A 19,725-nucleotide genomic window follows, 5' to 3' on the forward strand; every position below is an offset into this window, starting at 1 on the left:
CGTCTCAAGCACCGCCCCGCTGGGCCCTTCCTGTCAAGCACCGCTCCGCTGGGCCCCTCCGTCTCAAGCACCACACCGCTGGGCCCCGCCGTCTCAAGCACCGTTGGCCCATTGACAGTGCTGGTTCCGTGTCGAGCTAGTGTTCAGGCTGCACTCTGGGCACCATGCCTCCTCCAATACCTGTGGAGTCTGTAATCCACCTGATGGCCTATGTGTCTGCACTCCCCGGGATGGCACAGTGGGCAGCCCACCCACTGTAGAGACTTGAGAGACTGTGGCTTTGCACTCCCCAGGATGGCACAGTGGGCAGCCCACCCACTGTAGAGACTTGAGAGACTGTGGCTTTGCACTCCCCAGGATGGAACAGTGGGCATGGTGGACCCTTCGTGGATCTGGCGTCGTGGACTCATGTGGCTGAGGTGACCCCCTTTCCCTTCCCCCTGAGGTGCCTGTAGTTTTGTCATCTGATGCCCCAGCAGTGTTCTCTCCAACGGACTCAGGTCTCCTTTGTGGGCTTTGCCCGTGTGTTCATACACTTTGGCCCACGGACAGTGGAAATTTAAGTGACTGTGCAGGACTTATTGCCTATATTTATCGGTTTCGCAATGTTCTTACTTGATTTTGTTACATTCCTTTTTGCTATTTTACCATGACGTCAACGAACCTATTTTATCGATAAATTTTGATTCTCACTTTAATTATGTCTTTGCATTATTCCGGTGGGTTTGGGTGGTGTCACTGTGACTTGGTGCTCTGCATTGGTGTGTAGATAGTTTGGGGGGGGGGGTCGCATATGTGTGTGCCCGTAACCTTTCGTCCTCCCCCCTCCCCTGTGTCGTAGGTGCAGTACTCACTGTTGTCTTCTGCGCCGGAGTTCGTACTCGTGGTAGATGAGAAGGTAGACAATAGCTGGTAGGATGTTTAATTCGGGTTCCATGCTGTTCTCTGTCCTCGTGGAGTGCATAGAGGTGAGCGTTTTCCCGTTCGTAGTTTGTTTCCGCCGTATTTTTATCGGCGGGGCTCCCGACCCGGAAAAGGTGGCGGATTGGTGAGTTGTGATAGGGTGGGCGGTACATTGTCTGCCGCCTGCCTGTTGGCGGTGACCGCCGCGCTGTTTGTCTGTCCCGCCGTGGCGGTCGGAGTGTTAAGTTGGCGGGCTGTGATGGCGGTTCCCGCCAGGGTCAGAATTCCGTTTTTTGGACCGCCAGCCTGTTGGCGGGTTGGCCGCCGCTTTAACACCGACCGCCAGGGTTGGAATGACCCCCTAAATCTAAAATCATCACCCTAATTGCTAAACCTAAAAAGTACCATAGTATCAGTCATAACTGATCAAGAGAGTAGAAATAGGGAACTACAATCACACAGATACTCAGACAACTTAAAACTGAGGTAGAAAAAATAAAAAATAAAAAAATATATACACGGCTGCAAAATAAATATTAAAAAACATTTTCATAACATATTTTAAAGTAATACAAAATATAAAACTTAACAATTAGGTATTTTCAAATTATATGTACAATTTAAAGTATTCCAAAATAAAAATAACATTATGATTTTAATCACACACTATTCATTGAAAATAAAGTTCAGTAAATAACAAAATATTAAAAAATGTAACTTGAACATAAAGAATTAGAGATTTTCAATTTTTTCTTGAAAAAAAGAATAGTATCTTTGAAATAAAATATATATATATATATATAAATATATATATATATATATATCCACATAAGTAATGCTCAGAACCGGACTCCAAGCGGCCCTAGAGGGGTGGTGCGTTACAACCGGCAGAGCACTCCGGTTAATTATATCATAAGTCCAAACTCTCCAAAGAGTGTGTTGAATAAACACTTCTGCTTTTGAATTCCTGAGTGTGTGTCTTCTCTTTGGAGAGTTTGGATTTATATATATATATATATATATATATATATATGTATATATATATATATATATATATATATATCACAAAAACAACGTAAAAACTCACAAATGTATTATGACGCCTTCCCCACCCATTTCCCATATAAACCCTAAATTTCATTTTAAAAACATAAGCAAAATAAAACTTCCTTTACATAAAAAACAGAAAGAACAAAACCTAATAAAAATATAAAAATAAATATTGTATTTAAAACTTACAAAATGGTAAATCATATAAAAAATCCCATACCTCTTTATAATCATCTAAAAAAAAATAGCATGAACATTATACAAGTTTAAGGCAATAATATAAGTAATTATATTTTTTTAAGAATTTACATAAATAACTAAAACAATATTTGCATCTGGGATATTGAAAACAACAATATTTTGGTAATCAGAATACAAATTCAAAAATATTTTGATAACCAAGTATTTTTAATTAGAAATTTTGGTAAAGCATCAACACACCAGGATTAGTTTTTGTTGTAATGCATGATACATGAGATGCGTATGTCGCGGAACAAAGGCATGGGTGGGTGATTCTAGAAGTCATAATTAGCAAGTTGACAATAAAAGGTAAATACCAGTTTAATCAAAGTATAATTGTGCTAACAGAACTAAAAAGTATAGAATATGGTGGTAAGCAGAGAGGAGATCAACAAGTTTTGATAAAAGTAAAACAATCATACAGAGAAGTCAGATTTGGGTCTGTTGCTATAGATAATGTTGTGCCCAGTGTAATGTGGACCGAGACAGAGAGCAACACTAAGACAGGTAAGAATCCAAAGAACATGGGTATAACAACAGAAGCCTTTCCCTTATCTGATCAGAACAGAGACCGAGACAGAGGTCACAATGCAATAGCATACAGACTAAAATAGGCAATGGACCAAATTTGGGATGGAGCAGACAACATGAGTGAAAAAAATATCAAGAATATGTGACAGATGTGACAGCAAGGAGATTGGGAGAAAACCAAGAAAAGGAATTATATACAGGGCTTCAAAAAAAGAAGAGTATTACTGTGAATAAGAGCAGGCTGTGTCCAACAGTCACTAGGAAAAGTTAAGGTCTGTTGGTACAGGAAAACTGGAACATTATTTGCTAAAAGGAATTTGAGAATATACACAACAGTTATGCCCTGCTGGTAATGGAATAATGCAGGAATTCAGACAAGGGTAGGAACAGTAAATCAGAACAAGGAAGAAAAGTTAACCTTTACCAACTCAGCTAATTTATGGTCAAAAGCCCGACAGGGAAAACAAAGACTTCAGTATATGAGGATAAAAAGGACAGGCAGATAGAACGGTGTGATTGTGAAGCAAGGAAAACAGATACAGCTCAAAGCTTCACAGTGCAGCTGCCAGAAAAAAACAGGACAGTGTAAAAATAAGTAGCAGGAAACATGACTCCTCTCGGGATTTCAAAGGTTCAGCAGTGGAGGTAAATGAGAAAAAAGCAGGAGATCGTATTGGCAGTTGAAGCAATAATCTAAATACCTCATTTAAGCTCACAGCCAGTGCGCAGGGTGTTTGGAACTTAGAATAGGTGTAACCTAGATGTAGGTCAATGCAGGCAACAGAAGTTAAAGCACCTTTTCTATCTCTGTGACTGAAAGGGTGCACTGAAGTTCTAGGAAGCACTGAGTGGCTGAAGAAACCCTGGAGTGGAAATTGTGCATCAGAATATAAGAGGAATTCCTGCACCGGAGCACATGAGCATGCTCAATTTGATGACACAGGGCCAGATTCACAAAGGTAAACTTACACTTTGGTGTAAGTTTATAATTGATTGCTGTTCACAAAGGAATGTATTGGTAGTAACTTAGCGAGTGCAGAGTCTCGCCACCACAGATCTATATTTCAATGTGCAGAGACTCTTCACTCGTAAAGATACTACCCCTAAATCCCTTTGTGAATACCAAACAGTCATAGACACGCAAAAGTGTCATGTTGTACAGGGTTGGTCATGTATTAGGGGCTGGGTGTATGGAGGTGAAGGGTGTGTAAAATGGGGGCTTGGCCACCTAATTAGGTTTGGGTGTCTAGAGAGAGTGGGCTCTCTGTAAAATGCTCTGTACAGGGTGAAGACTTGTATCATAGGCGTTTGAACACCTCATTTGGTTTATTTGCCTAGACAGAGTTGCCACTCTATGAAGACTTTTGTTCAAGGCAAATGCTATGTGTAGTATCTACTTGGCCACTGAATGGAAGTTGGGTACCTAGAAGTGAAGTGTGTGTGTAGTAGAAGCTTTCCCTCTTCGTTGTATGGAGGGAGAGGAATTTTTATGAATATTTCTTTCCAAGGCAAAGATTGTATGTCCTAGGTGCTTGGCGAAGATTGGTGCTCAGCTATGTGGAGGTAGAGGGCTCTGTTTGAAAACAAATCTGTACAATACAAAAGGTATACATAATAGGCCCTTAGCAACCTGATGAAGCATGGGTATAAGGAGGCAACAACTGTGCATAATAGAAGCTTGCCACTATTTGAGGCCGACCATAAGAGAGTATGGAAAAAATATACCATCTAGGTTTGGTCACAGTCAGAGACTTTACCTTAGGTCTTAGTATCTGAATTGGAAGTTGAAATTCTCCAGCAGGGCTAGGGTGCAGCCTGTGTCCATGAAGAAATCCCTAAGACCAAATGTCTGTTGGAAGAGGTCCTGCTGAATCCATTGGTTTGGGTGTGAGAGGTTCTGAGGAGGAAAACAATAAAAATTTCACACTCAGTGATGTTCTCCTGTTGGTATCGGTGTTTGCACCATCACGCAGTCAAGGGTTCTGTGTTAAAATTGTATATTTGTCCGAACTCGGAATTCCCCAAACAAGACAATTTTGCAGGTTAGATCTGATGAGGTGGTCTAGGAGGCATGATACCTTCTCACCAAGGCCCTCTGAGACAGATTTGCTGCATCAAAGTAGCTCCAAGCATGAGAACCTTGTTTCTTGAGCCCTGTACATTTGTACATTGGATGGATTGATTTGGTTGGTTGCTCTCCATTCTCTATAGGCCTGTCCTGTTCTAAGTCCCAATATTTTAGAGATGTGATGAGCAGTATGGTTAGATGTGGACAGTTTCCAGGAGCTTAGGAATCCCACTTGGGGTTAAGATTCAGTCCAGCAAAGGACACAAGGAGGTTCCTATATAGGCCCAGTTGCTACTGGTCAGTTGAATCAATCAATCAATCAATCAATCAATCAGAGATTTGTAGAGCACGGCTAATCACCCATAGGGTCTCAAGGCACTGTTTATGGGTGTACTGCTAAGTCGAAGAGCCAGGTCTTGAGGTACTTCCTGAACTTCTTCAGTGATGTGGTCTGCCTGAGCTTGAGAGGTAGTGTGTTCCATGTCTAGGCTGCTAGGTAGGAGAAGTATTTTGCTCCTGCAGTGCTTTTCCATATCTTGGGACTTCTGCAAGTAAAAGCTGGGAAGAAAGGAGATGTCTGTTGGGTACATAGAGGACGAGGCGGTGGCTGAGCTATGCTGGTCCTATGCTGTGCAGTGCCTTGTAGGTGTGGATCTGGAGTTTGTATATCATGCGCTTGTTGAGTGGGAGCCAGTGTAGGTCTCTGATGTGGGAGGATTTGTGGCTGTGTCGGGGGATGGTAAGGATGAGTCTTGCTGCTGCATTCTGGATTCTTTGTAGTCTAGTTTCTTGGTGATGCCCCATAGAGTGCGTTGCCATAGTCCAGTTTGCTAGTGACGAGTGCATGGGTGACTGTCTTCCTGTGTCAGAGGGAATCCACTTGAAAATCTTTCACAGATGTCGTATGGTGTGGAAACATGGTGAAGAGATGGTGTTGACTTGGTGGGTCATGGATAGAGAGGAGTCAGATGGGTCTTCAGACGTATTAGATTGAAGAAATATTTTAGCAACAGACCAGCGATAGGTCGGGTCTTAAACCTATATCAACATTTACTCCCACACTTGACTCTATTGGACCGGAAATTGGTATTTTTGAGAGAACAGTCTCAACAAAAATCCAAAATATGTTGAAATCAATTCTGAAGCCACAGTATAATCTTACCAAACAGGAATATGAAGCTCTTTTGAGCCTTCTGAAAGACAGACAAATAACGGTCAAACCGTGTGATAAAGGAGGAGGGATTGTTCTTATGGATACAGATGCATATAAACAGAAAATGTATTCTATGCTCAGTATATCAGGACATTACTGTAGAGGTAGAGGCAGTTGGGAAATAGGAACGAGGTCCAGAATAGAACGAATTAGCCAGGAAGCTCTAGATAGGGGTCTTATCTGTAACCAGGAATGTGATTTTTTGAATCCCAACCATACTAGAGTTCCACGGATATATGGAGTTCCTAAAACCCATAAAAATTAGCTGGATCCTCCGCTACGCCCCATTGTGTCCACCATTGGTTCTATTACAGAACCTTTATCTAAATATGTGGAAGTTTTTCTCAAACCACTAGTGAGCTCCCTTCCAGCTTTTATCAAGGATACTGGACACATAGGGCCAGATGTATCAAGAATGCATTTTGCGAATTGGAAATAGCGATTTTTAAGAAAGCGCTATTTCTTAGTCGCAAAATGCAAAGTATAAAATTTGCGATTCGGTAATAGCGATTTCTTAAAAGTCGCAAATGCTATTACCGAATCGCAAATTGTGATACAGCCCCCATTCGCATCTATGGGCCTGTCGCCCCATATTTCTGAATATTTAGCATGTCCCAAATTGCGAATTCTTAACTGGAATTCGCAATTTTTTCGAAATGCAAAGTCCAGGGTGCTGGGGCCCTAAGGCCCCCTCTGCTGCACCCCAAAACATTTTTTAACAACATGTAAGGTGCACACATGCTAAAAGGGCATGTGTGCTTTACATGTAAATTTTAAAAATGCATTCAACTTGGTGGTAATAGCGATTCCTTAATGCCCAATTCGCCTTAAGGAATTTCTTCATACATGTGCTTCAGAAATCGCAAATAATGATTCCTTATTTGCGATTTCTTATTTAGAGAGTCCCGATTTGCGACTCTCTCAACAGGGTCGCAATTTTAAGGAATCACTATTTTAGCGATTCATAAAAATTGCATTCAGAATGCCTTTGATACATTCTGAAAGGGCTTTTTGCATTTGCAAACGGGCATTCGCACCGTTTGCGAATGCTAAAAGCTTTGAAACATCTGGCCCATAATTTTTATACTGGAAGGTAAGTCATTCAATCCATGGACGCAAATTTTGGTGACCATGGATATTGAAGCATTGTTTGCAAATATCCCCCAGAATAGAGCTATGGAGTCAGTGAAAGAGATTTTGGAACTACATGGTTTGACAGACTATTCCAAATTTGTTTACAATGTCTAGAGATTGTCTTAGAAGAATAGTCCTGTATTTTTGTTTTTTTACTTTGAAGGTAACATTTACCAGCAAAAGAAGGGGGTAAATATGGGAGCGGCCTGTGCCCCAAGCGTGGCAAATCTTTATATGGGTGTCTTTGAAAAAAAGAATATATACAATGAAATGGCCCCCTTTTATTAAAACATACATCATTAGTCAAGATATATTGACAACATCTTTTTCATTTGGACAGGACAGGAAGATCAATTGGATGATTTCTGCAGGTGGATCAATGCCTTGCCTGTGATTCCAACCTTAAATGCACTGCAAATAAAAACAAGAATAAGGTGAAGTTTCTAGACTGATGGATACATCATAATCAATTGATTGAGGTGTCCCTTTATACTAAACCTATAGCCAGGAATACAATCTTCCATTTTGATAGTTTTCATCCAAGATGTCAGAAACGAGGCATTCCATTTAGTCAATTCCTACGTATTCACAGAAATTGTACCAGTCTAGATGATTTCAGTATACATGCAGATGTTCTCCAGAAAAAACTGTTGGAAAGAGGATATCCAAGATGCCTTATCCGAGACTCTTACAAGAGAGCCAAATATTACAACAGAGACAGTATGTTTGAAACTAGACAAAAGGAAAAGGAAGATAGGTTGATAGTTGTAGTGCAACACTCTAATTTGAATGAAAGAATCAGGAAGATCATCCTCTCACAGTGGCACATTCTCAAGGTGAATAATGAGGCACCCCAATTTCAGATACTGATAGTGGCATTCAAACGCAATCGCAACATAAGGAATAGGCTAGTTCATTCAGCCATTTTGCCTAATAAAGATTATTGCCAAAAATCTATAACAGGAGGGAACCCATCAAGGATAACCACAGATGTGGTACATGTCAGATATGTGCGGGCCAATGTCTCAGATGTTCTAGTTTGGTGTAGCAGAGAATTTGAATTGAAAGACATGACTAATTGTAGATCCTCCAATATTTATATCTCATTTGTTGCCCATGTGGCCAAGGATATGTTTGAGAGACAGGACGTGAGTTGAGATGTATGAATGACTGAACACAAATCCAATATACGAAATAAAAGAGAAGGAGCACCCCTTGTTCAACATTGGGAGCTCATGAAACATACGGAGTCAGATCTTACCTGGACAATATTAGAGAAGGTTAGGGGGACACAAGGAACTGATATCAACAAGATGAGAAAGAAAAGAGAAGTGTATTGGATTTTTACTCTAAACACATGGGAACAGGGACTAAAGGAATTTATCCCATGGGAAAACGCTATTATATAAGATCTGTATGAGATTAGGTCAATCAAACTATCCTATGGGAAAATACCATCATATAAGATCAGTGGGAGACCAGAATAGTATTTCCCAATAGGCTCCTGTATTATGAAGCATATTTGAATATTTATTTACCCTAGAATAGTGATTTATCTTACATCCTACCTCCAAGATTTGTGCTGAACAACCCCATGGGTGTGTTTTCAGTTCATTCAGTGGAGTGATTTAGACATTCACTCTCTTTTTCATACCATGGAGATAAACTGGAATGTTCTGATTTATTCTGGTACGCAATCGTAGGGACATGACAATTTAGTTTCCACACTCTGGATTTGTAAATTTAATTTTGCTCTAGTCCTATAGTTACACTTTTGTAGACCTCCAGTTATTTCCATTTGGGAGCTTAGAGGTTTAAGTTCCATATATCAAAAGACTCTTCACCTCTCTATTTCTCTATGATTTTTACAATCGATAATATTATTAGCCTGCCCTTCAGGTGAGCACTCCAAGATGGCAGAGCTTTTGTCCCAAGGTATTCCCGAGAACTGTATGGATAGCTTTCTATTTCCGGTTCCAATCATATGACACAGTTCACCAGAGCCATGGTGCACCAGGATACGGAACACATAAATAGAAGTAACCTAGATAGAAAATTCGCTTGGAGATTCACCCAAAAAATAGAGAATGCAGGGGGTCCATCGGCATAATATGCAGGTAATATTTGTATCATTCGGGCACTATCTAGTTTTCGACATGTGCGTATGTTAGTTTAAATGAGATATGTCATTTCACGATCACAATATTTGTAGTCATGCTGCAATTGCTCTCATTATATCCCCTGTTTGTATCACTTGTTAAGTAGCCTTTCATTAAGGAACTTATCTGGTAACTCATCTAGGAAAGGTAAGACGTATAGCCATGGATTTATATATAATCACTAAACAGGCTGCAGCCTTAAAAAAGTAGTAAGTGAGGTATACTCCATATGTTAAGATAGAGTGCTACAATCACTCCTTAAAGCATAGTCTATCGTGTACATTCTCCATCTGAAGCAGGGTTACCTTTATATGTTATTAACCACAGATTCCCCATTTTGGGCTGTAATAAGTGTTATTCTATAAAGGAACACACATGGACATTGGGAATATACCGAAATGAGACAATTGAAGGTACTTTCAAGAGGTGTGGGTGTGTCCCATTCGAGACTGATATCCGGTTTAGTGTTTGTGGTTCTAGCATTACAACTACCCCTTATATGTTTCCCACAGAGTGTGATCCGGTAACTAACTACTATGCTGTATATAGCTGGTAGTTCCAGTGTCTTGGGACACATGAGAGTCAGAGAGACTCATATTAAGAGAAGAAGTGAGTACGTTCGTTTGGTTTTTAATAGCATGCAAACACAAGGAATCTTGGATTACAGCACTAATTGGGGTTCACTTTATTGTATTATCCACTTAAGAAACCTGTAATGGGCACACTTTAACCTTTTGCATGGTTTTCATGCAATATAATGGTGATGAGTTTTCTTTCTTCTCTCCTTTCTCTCTCTTTGTGTTCTCTGTTGTGCTGCTAACTTTTTAAATCTTATCTCTTAAGTCTTGTATATATATATATATATATATATATATATATATATATATATTCGTAACCAAGTACCGGAATGCAGGTGCTCCACACAGCGGTCCTGGATGGGTTCCGAGAGACCCTAATATAACCTTAGACACTCCTTCAAATATCAGGAGAACCAGGACAAATATTCATCTATTATATTTTGTATTAATTGTTTGGAGAATAACATCATGAGAAATAATTTTGAATAAGTCTTTTGATATTGAAAATCTTATGGGGGATATTAATGTGATTTAAAAACTATTTAAAAACTATTTAACATTTATTACAGTGTATTAAGACTGAATGTGCACTTTAAAGATGGCCACCACAAATACGTGTTCTCTAGTGGGTGAATTAGGATTTGTCTGTTTTTTATTTTTATGACCAACTTGGGCTATATATGTGAAGCACTTTATTTATGTGGTATCCATGAGTAAGGCTGTTGCCGAAACGCGTTGGATTTTGTGCTGAAATAAATAGAATTTTCATATTGGAGGTGTCCTGGTTCTCCTGATATTTGAAGGAGTGTCTAAGGTTATATATATATATATATATATATATATATATATATATATATATATGTTTTTACAGTTGTTCTTTGGGCGGATATAAAAGAGATTACACTCTACCATATTAGAGAGGAAAAGCCCACAGTACCATATTACCCCAAATAATTATCCCCCAAGCAAATCTTGGGAATTAGACAGCACTGAAGAAGGTGGTTCAGTTGGAAGAACAGACACCGAAATGCGTGTTGGCGCATCCAATCAATTTTGATTTTACCTTATACTATTTTGGTGCACTTTATTCATAAAGACTCTATATCATGCCATATTGGGTAAATATTGAAATTGTAATTCATCGAATATATATTGAAAACTAACAGATCATGAATTTAATTATGGTGGACTAATTACAGACAGAAGGCTATTGAAAATGTAATATATTGAAAGCTTATTATTGTGAAATTGTTAGTGCATTTTGTATCACTTTGATGTTTTAATTAGTGAGTGAGTGAGTGCCAGGCATAATGTATGCAAGGGGGCAACAATAGCAGCTATTTTTGATGCCTGCACAGAATATGAGTTAAAAGGGGGCATACCTTTGTTTTCAATTGGTCAATTGGTCCCTATGTACTCTGCAGGATTAGCACCACATTTTTGGCACACATATGATGGTGGTTATGTGTGCAAGGGGCCACAAGAAAAGTAGCACTACATGTAATGTAGTGACACATTTCTTGAATCTAGGCTTTAATATTTTAATATTAAACTGTGCCCTAGAATTCATTATATGACAGCCAGAGTCTGTCAGAGTAAAAATAGCTTTTGGTGACTTATCAATGTAAGTACATTGTTACATTATATTTCTACATGTTCCACTTTTAAATACTGTGCACTCTACCTTGTGAACTACAAGAACTATAAAGGAGTGACTTATTAATATTTAAGAAGGGATTTTGTTTGTCAAAAAGGGTTATTCCGACTGGCCCGACAGTAAGATTTATGTGCAGCAGTCAGGCTACACTACTAGCCTTAAAGCCCTGTTTTCACTCTCACTCTTCTAGATGGCACAATAAGTGCTGCAGTCCAGGGGTAACATTTACATTTCCATGCCCTGGGTGTAATTTCTTTCTCCTGTACTTTCTTAAATGTATAGGATTTATGATGACAATATATCTAGCTACATAAATTATATTTTTCTAATGGACCATGATGTGAAATTATATTTTTGTCAATACTGACTTCATCTGTTGTAATACATGTGCGTTGCATTTTCATTTGTTGCTTCTAAATTGTATTGCTTGCTCGTAAGTAATGAACTCATCTTTGGAAAGAGGTCCCTTCTGTAGGGTTTCAGCAATACTCACAATGCACGTTTTTGACGAAGGGTATGTTTATAAACTGGTATTTTATCATTAAATGTTATTAACTCATCTTTCTCATTTATTTTTCTCTATCCTAGAATGTCGTGAAGGTAAGAACAGAATGTAATTATAATATGTACAATTTAAATTCACTTTTTAAGGTTTGATTTGTGACTTGTTATGTTCATGTCCCTGAAACATTTCCTTACAGGGAATATACTAGCAAGTTATTGTGACCCACAAACAACTATTAGTACAATTCACCATGGCACAGTCAAAATTTCAGATTGATGATTTTAATGTGTTTGTTCCCAAATTGGTGATGGGGCAAAACATGGATGATGTTTCCCACCATTCCACGGGAAACTCCTAATAGGTCCTGCAGGATGGTTGCCCCTACTGTGGTGGCCACTCTGTCTGGAATTTGGCTGACTGACTTTCCCTTCTGCCCAATTCATAATGAGGGAATATGTGTTTATGTTTAAGGATGTCACTAAAATATTGTATCTTCTTTCTTTTGTTTACTCCAATTTGGGTACTTTGATTAAAGGAGCAGGGCTCAGAAGAATATTTTAGGTCTAATCTAATTACTCTACACACTGAAGGTAATCTGAGCACATTATAACATATATGATATTTTTACTTATTGATGAAATGGCTTTCTACTAAGAATTTCTTTGATACATTATCTCTCTTTTCCAATAGGTTAGAGAGTGGTGTCACCATCCATATGAATAGTGGTGAAATCATGACACAAGTATTTCCACATACCAAATCATAGCTGCAAGGTATTCCATTGATTGTATGTGATAGGTTCCAGTAATCATGGATTTAAAGCAAACTGCCCTTTACAATTGGGGATTTGAGTAAACAATGGTAAAACAATGTTACTATAGTAATGCAAAGAGTAACGAAAAATAATTGTAAGTATTCTTAAACTATTGAGTGTCAGGGGCCTTAGAATGCAGGGCTACAAATAAATCTGGGGAATTTCAACATAATAAAGGGTTCACTAGGTACTATATGCTCTTGGCAGGGTTGACCATCCCTATAATGTCATAATGATCAATAAAGAGGAGGTGACTGGCCCCAAACACTGTCTAAGAATGTGTTTGTTAACAGATTTGAATATAGCATATTTTAATACTATAACATTTTAATCAATTAATAGTCCTGTAAACCAGACAGAGGCCCTCCTTATGTGGCTAGTGGTCCACTTACTGCCAGCATCATGGTGGAGGTCAGACTGCCGCTAATATGGTGGTCCAGCCATTACATTACGACTTTGGTAGCCGGAGCCACCATGGGACCACCGTCCCAGCCAAGAAAAAGGTCCACAATAGACTGATGGCAGTCTGAGTTGGAACCAACTACGGCTGTGCTGAACTCAGCACCGCCGTGCTGATTACAACTCAGCTTTCCATCATCCTTTCCATGGTTTTCCATCTACCATGGAAAGGCTGATGGAAATATCGTGCAGGGTACCACAGGGGCTCTCCTGCAGTGCCCATGCATGTGGCATGGGCAGTGTAGGGGTCCACTTGCCCAGCCCCCTTGAAATGTGCACTGTCTGCAGACAGTGCACATTTCAAGGGTCCTTGAGCACCCTCTGTGCAGCAGGATTGCCGCTGGGTCTATTTTGAGCCGGCAACAATGCTGCAGCACCTTTCCCACTGGGCAAATGATGGAAACCTTGGTTCCCACCTATCAGCCCAGTGGGAAAGTCAAAATCAGCCCAGAGAAAAGATTTCCGGATGTGCAGAGCACGTCTCTAAAAAATGGCAGCTGGGCAGCCGGGTGAGCCTCCAGACTCGTAATGAGTCTCAGAGTCCTGACAGAAGGAATGTGACAGATAATGAGATGTGAGAGAGGGTAATGGGCTGCAAGCCTGTGTGAGTGTGCAATGCACATACTTTCTATGCATAAAGCAGTCTAACATACGTCCATTGAATGCATTTTGCCTCCTTGATTTAAATATGTGATTAGAGACAACCACTACAAAAACAATGCTTTTAGAAACTAGACAAAACATAGTTTTTGTATATTTTCAGTAGTGCGCAACCAACTAAACAATAATATGAACTTGTTTCAAAATGTTTGGAAAACACTCAGAAAACACCACTAAAATTAAAAAAAATAAACATTGAAAACAGGAAAACTTATACTCTTGATATACTCAGACAACACAGATAATGGAAATTTTCCGGTGTGATAAATACTGATCAAATTCAAATATTGGCTGAAAAATTAGGCAAAATGAGGCCTAACATGCCTCATTACTCGCTAGACATTGTGCTTCTAGTAAATGTATGGAGGTTTCATCTACCTAAGTTCATGAAGGGAAAATGGTGGATTTGGCACTTTCTGAAAAAATCGTAATGATGATACTTGTAATAACAGAGGTTTCTGCACATTAGCACGCCAAACATAATTGGGCAATAGTATTTTCATTACACTAATTCCCCTAGCAAGCACTCAGTCAAATAGTCCAATGCTTCATCTTCTACCTCACTAGGAGCAAAGATCCATCAGCCAGACAAATCATAGAATGTGCCCCAATATCACAGCCTCTTACATACACTGCCTACTTAATACATCAAACTACTTTGCATGCAAATATTTTCAATCATTGGCAACGGATTTCGTTATAAAAAAAACTGTAAATTTTTTTCAATATGGTTCCCTATTTTATCTGTGTTCCTGGTTGGAGGTGCATTTAGATTGTGCATGAATTTAGTGCATAGATTGGAGCGAACATGCATGGCTGCATGATTAAATGTGTGAATGTAATGACCACTGATTTGTGCATTCATTATTCATCTGTTTGTGTTCTCCGTAATCTATTTAACCATTAAACAGTTCATTAATTTTTTTATTCCTTCATTCTCATATTCAACCACAAAAGAAGTCATGAAGAAGCTCTTTCACTTCCAAACTTAAAGACGCCAGCGAGGGTATCCTACACCATGATGGAATGCATACTGAAACAGCATAGCATAACAAACAAAATAAATCCAGTGGAAAGATGGTACAACTCCTTCCAACTGATATTAGGAAAAAGCCCCTACACTCTACCAATTCCTACAAATATTAAAAACGGAGAAAGCTACCAACAATATAGAATTGAACAATTTAGAACCCAATTAAAACCTACACAATCCAAAAAAAAACGAATGCATGAACTAATACGTTGCAAAGTCCAACTATTTGTTAGCAAAGACGGTCTACCATATCAAGACTTCATAGCAAGGACATTACTCTAGAAGAATCCACATTCACAAGCTAAGTATAGCTCTGAACAATAAACACGTATGTCAATATATTAAAACAATTGCTAATAATCAATCAAGTAAACCAATTTGAACTAAATAGTAAATATTACATAAATGGATATTAATGAATACATGGGTAAACTACATAGATTCAAAATCACCAAACCCAAGCAAACAAAATATATATGTACCTCAATACACCCTATAAAACAATATAATTACAAGATGAAGTTTAAAACACATAAGCAGTTCCTACATGTTACAGCTGAAGTCAATGAACACAAAGTAATCCTTCAATTATAAAATTCTCCAAAAAATTGCACCAAATGTAAAGAATAAACTAAATACACAACTTGAAAAATAAAAAATCCAAAACCCACAAAGTGAAATATCAAGAAATGCTAAGGAAAAAAACAAAACATAACAGAAACATATAAAAATGTAGGTTAATATATAAGTAATTGTATTTCTGTAAACCAAAAAATCAAAATGATGGAATGATCCAGAAATCAAACAAAGCAAAACAAGTGCAATTTAAAATAAATATCCCCCGAAACAATGCATAAAAGAAAAACACACCTATGTAATAATAACACTATGAAAATGTATAGCAATAACACATTTCAATTAATATTATCTTAAAACATACTCTATAAATTAAAGGTTACTGCACTCGACTAACACTAGTAAAATGACAACTTACGATTTAGCAGCTGAACAACCACAAAACAATAAATAGTCATAAACAAAAATAATACATACAAGATGCATTATAGACCTGCAAGTTAAAACAGTATAAAAATTGCCATTTGATGAAACAGAGCTGCCATGATATGACAATCTAGATACCTCAAGTGCAAAGTGCAAAGACAGTATCAGCAGCTCATTGCTAAATTTTGTTTGTGACGATCACAGTCATTTAAAATCCCAAATCTATAGATCAACTGAGACAGGTTACCAGTGCAGTTAACTTCTCATGCAAATGAGCTAAGATACTAGACTGTTACCAGGGAGCGGTTGATTACAATGGTCTACCAGCTCATTTTTGTAGAAGCCAAACTGCCTAAATGTATCTACTCATGGCAAATACAATGAGCTCATCCGTGTGTGTTCTTCATACCCTAGAAACTGTTGCTAAGTAGCTTCCAAGCCCTAGATTCTTACAAAGGGGTTCAAGCCATTTCCTACAACAGTATTTGTACTGAGGGCAAACGAGCAGTAGGTTTTCAATATTTTTCAAAAGGATGAATCTACCGAATGATTATTCCAGCTTTTAGTGTAGTGCCAAATCTGGAGAATGCCCAACCTAAATTTAATGAATAAAGTCTTGGAAAGACCTGCTCTGATATCATCATGATATGGTTCAAAGGTTGCATTACTTGTAACTGAAGAAGACTGATGTCAAATATCCTATGCGACTATTACTAAGATACTGATCCGCAGCATAGGACCAGTATGCTGAATTGACAGCTGGTTTTGTGTTATTTGTTTTAGTGGAAGTAGTGGTCCATGGTGAGCTCATGCCTATTGCTTGAAAAGTAGATTTCAAAGGAATGAGCCATTTGATAGATGGTGAGTTGAGCTTTCTCATAACTTCAGTTCATTTTGGTATGGTTCCAAATTTAGAGCACTAGAGCACAGGTGCATCCAGATTAGCAGGGGTCTCAAGACTGCTATTTCACTAATTCGCTCAAACCAATGTGAAAGACTGGTGGAATGATAGAAGTACTCTGCAGCAAATTAAACAGAGATCTAAAGATTAGGTTTTCCTTACTAGTCACCTCCTTTTCCCCCACATATCCCCAAATCTCTGCTCGATACAAGGCAGCACTCTGAACCTTTGCATTGTAGATTTCAATACCTGGGGAAGCATGTCGTGGTATTGTGCTTTTGTATTTTTTCAACTCAGCAAAGGCTCCAAGCAAAGCAGAAGCACTTCCTTTACCCAGTTGTCACAAACAGGTGGTTGGTTTCTCTTTTGAAATGCCTAGATAATCAACTTTTCCCCTAGCTGTAAAGAAATCCCATTTATGCTAAAAGCATGTATGTGGAATCTAGGTTGATTAAGGATCATATACTTTGTATTTGATGCATTGACTTCAAGAACTCTCTCATCACAAAAATGCGTACATTCATTCAAGAGGTTTTGTAGATCAATGGGAGTAGGGGAAATTAATAGAGTGTTATCAGCTAACAGAAGTGCTGGTATGGGTATGCAACAAAATCTGGGGGAATCATGAGTACAGTTTAGCAAACAGGTAAGAGTTTCACAAACAGAGGTATTTGGTTTAGTGAACACTGGACTGATGGTTGGAGTTACAGAAACAGGGCCTCCTGGGATTTGCAGTCATGTCACTCCCTCAACCATACACACTATACCAATGGTATCCCAGCAGATGAGTACATTTCAATTGAGAGCTTCACAAACAAGGGTATTTAGACAACTGAAAACTTGGCTGGTGTTTGGAGTTACAGAATGTGAGAAAACTGGGATAATGGCAGAGGCCCCTTTACAATTGGACCCCAGTTTCCAGTTTTTGCTGTTGATTTCCTTACTCCGATAGTGCCCTAGGTCCTGCTAATTAGCCCCAGGGCCTGTGCTGTGTGTGGAATGAGTATGCAAATTAGGTTAATTATAATTGGCTATAACAACCAACCTATGAGTCCCCAGTATATGGTAGGGCATGTAGGTTGAGGGTCCCCAGTATGGGTGGTGCACCAAAAGGTGCACTGCTGAGGTGCCCTGGGTCATTTTAAAGGCAGGCCTGCCTTGCTGGTTGCTTTTAAATTAAAGTCACATGCACATTCAACTTCGGAATTAAAAGTACTTCCAAAGTCTTAAACTAGCTTATTTGTACATAGAAGTCCCCCCTAAGGTGTGTCCTAGGTGCACCCAGGTTGGGTGCAGTATAACTGTAGGCAGGGACCTTATCAAATAGCTAAATGCGTTTTTCCCTCATTGCAGTGAATAGGCTCCATAGGCTAAAATGGGGAGAATGTATTTTCATTAATAAAGTCTTCAAAGGAGCAAGATATGGCAAGTTTGGTCTAAAATTGATTGATATAATAAAACACCTTGCCATTGTTGAATTTAATATAACTAGTTCAGTGAAAGAGTTTTAAAAGTCTTCCTAAGAGTTACCAGTTTCAGCTCTGTAGTGCCCTTCTCTGATTGGCTGTCAGAGTCACCAGATCCTCGGGGTCTGCGCACGTTCCCAACATGTCCACCACAAAACAGCTCCAATACTCTGATTAGAATGTCACAGAGTCTAAGAGAGTCCAAGTGGGGAAAAGGGGATTAGGTGGGGAACAGCTGGGAAGGAGACCTGCAGGAAACAAAAGGTTCAACAACACAACATCAGAATAAAATCACATTTAGATTCATTAAAACTCTGTTGAATCTAGGGTTCAATGATACTTGGAACATGAAATAACATTCTGTTGAGTCTAGAGTTCAATGATACTTGGAACATGAAATAACACTCTATTGCGTCTAGAGTGCAGTGATACACAGAACTTGAATTAACACTCTGTTGAATCTAGAGTTCTGTGATACTCGGAACATGAAATAACACTCTCTTGAGTCTAGAGTTCAGTGATACTCAGAACATGAAATAACACTCTGTTGAGTCTAGAGTTCAATGATAGTCGGAACATGAAATAACACTCTGTTGAGTCTAGAGTTCAGTGATACTCAGAACATGAAATAACACTCTGTTGAGTCTAGAGTTCAATGATTCTCGGAACATGAAATAACACTCTGTTGAGTCTAGAGTTCAGTGATACTCGGAACATGAAATGACACTATGTTGAGTCTAGAGTTCAATGATACTCAGAAAAAGAAATAACACTCTGTGGAGTCTAGAGTTCTGTGATACTCGGAACATGAAATAACACTCTGTTGAGTCTAGAGTTCAATGATACTCGGAACGTGAAATAACACTCTGTTGAGTCTAGAGTTCAATGATACTCGGAACATGAAATAACACTCTATTGAGTCTATAGTTCAATGATACTCGGAAAGTGAAATAACATTTAGACTGAGGAAACATGAATGGCCTAGAACTAGACTCTAATTAGGCCTCAAGAAATCTAGGTACCTGGAAAAGAATCAAGAATAGTTAGTACAATGTTTCATATGGACTTTTCATGAGTTGTAACATACTGCCTAGGAATACAAGAACCTTCTAGAACAATGTCCCAGAACAAAAACTGCCTCATTACATGAGGACAAAAGGCCATCCAAACATTCCCTGGAAAACAATAGGAATTGTACTAAAGACTTAACATGCACATAGAATGTAACATCTTGAATTTAACACCTCTGCAGAAAATTCAAGGACCCTGGATAATTGTGTGTACTTCAGGAAACACTACACATCAAAGTTTTGATTGCCATAAAATGATCGCGCACATTGTCAGGGATCTGA

At 38.7% G+C, this 19,725-nt stretch overlaps 1 long non-coding RNA gene across 1 annotated transcript in view; it reads left to right on the plus strand.

The window, feature by feature from the left end:
- The first annotated feature begins 12,116 nt into the window (after positions 1–12,116).
- The window catches only part of LOC138249055 (uncharacterized), a 71,896-nt gene continuing 64,287 nt past the window's right edge, over positions 12,117–19,725 (plus strand). The window contains exon 1 of the long non-coding RNA XR_011194689.1: positions 12,117–12,133. This is a non-coding gene — a long non-coding RNA (uncharacterized lncRNA). The remainder of the gene's footprint in view (positions 12,134–19,725) is intronic.

Source organism: Pleurodeles waltl, chromosome 8 (assembly GCF_031143425.1).
Source record: "Pleurodeles waltl isolate 20211129_DDA chromosome 8, aPleWal1.hap1.20221129, whole genome shotgun sequence".
Taxonomy (NCBI): Eukaryota; Metazoa; Chordata; class Amphibia; order Caudata; family Salamandridae; genus Pleurodeles; species Pleurodeles waltl.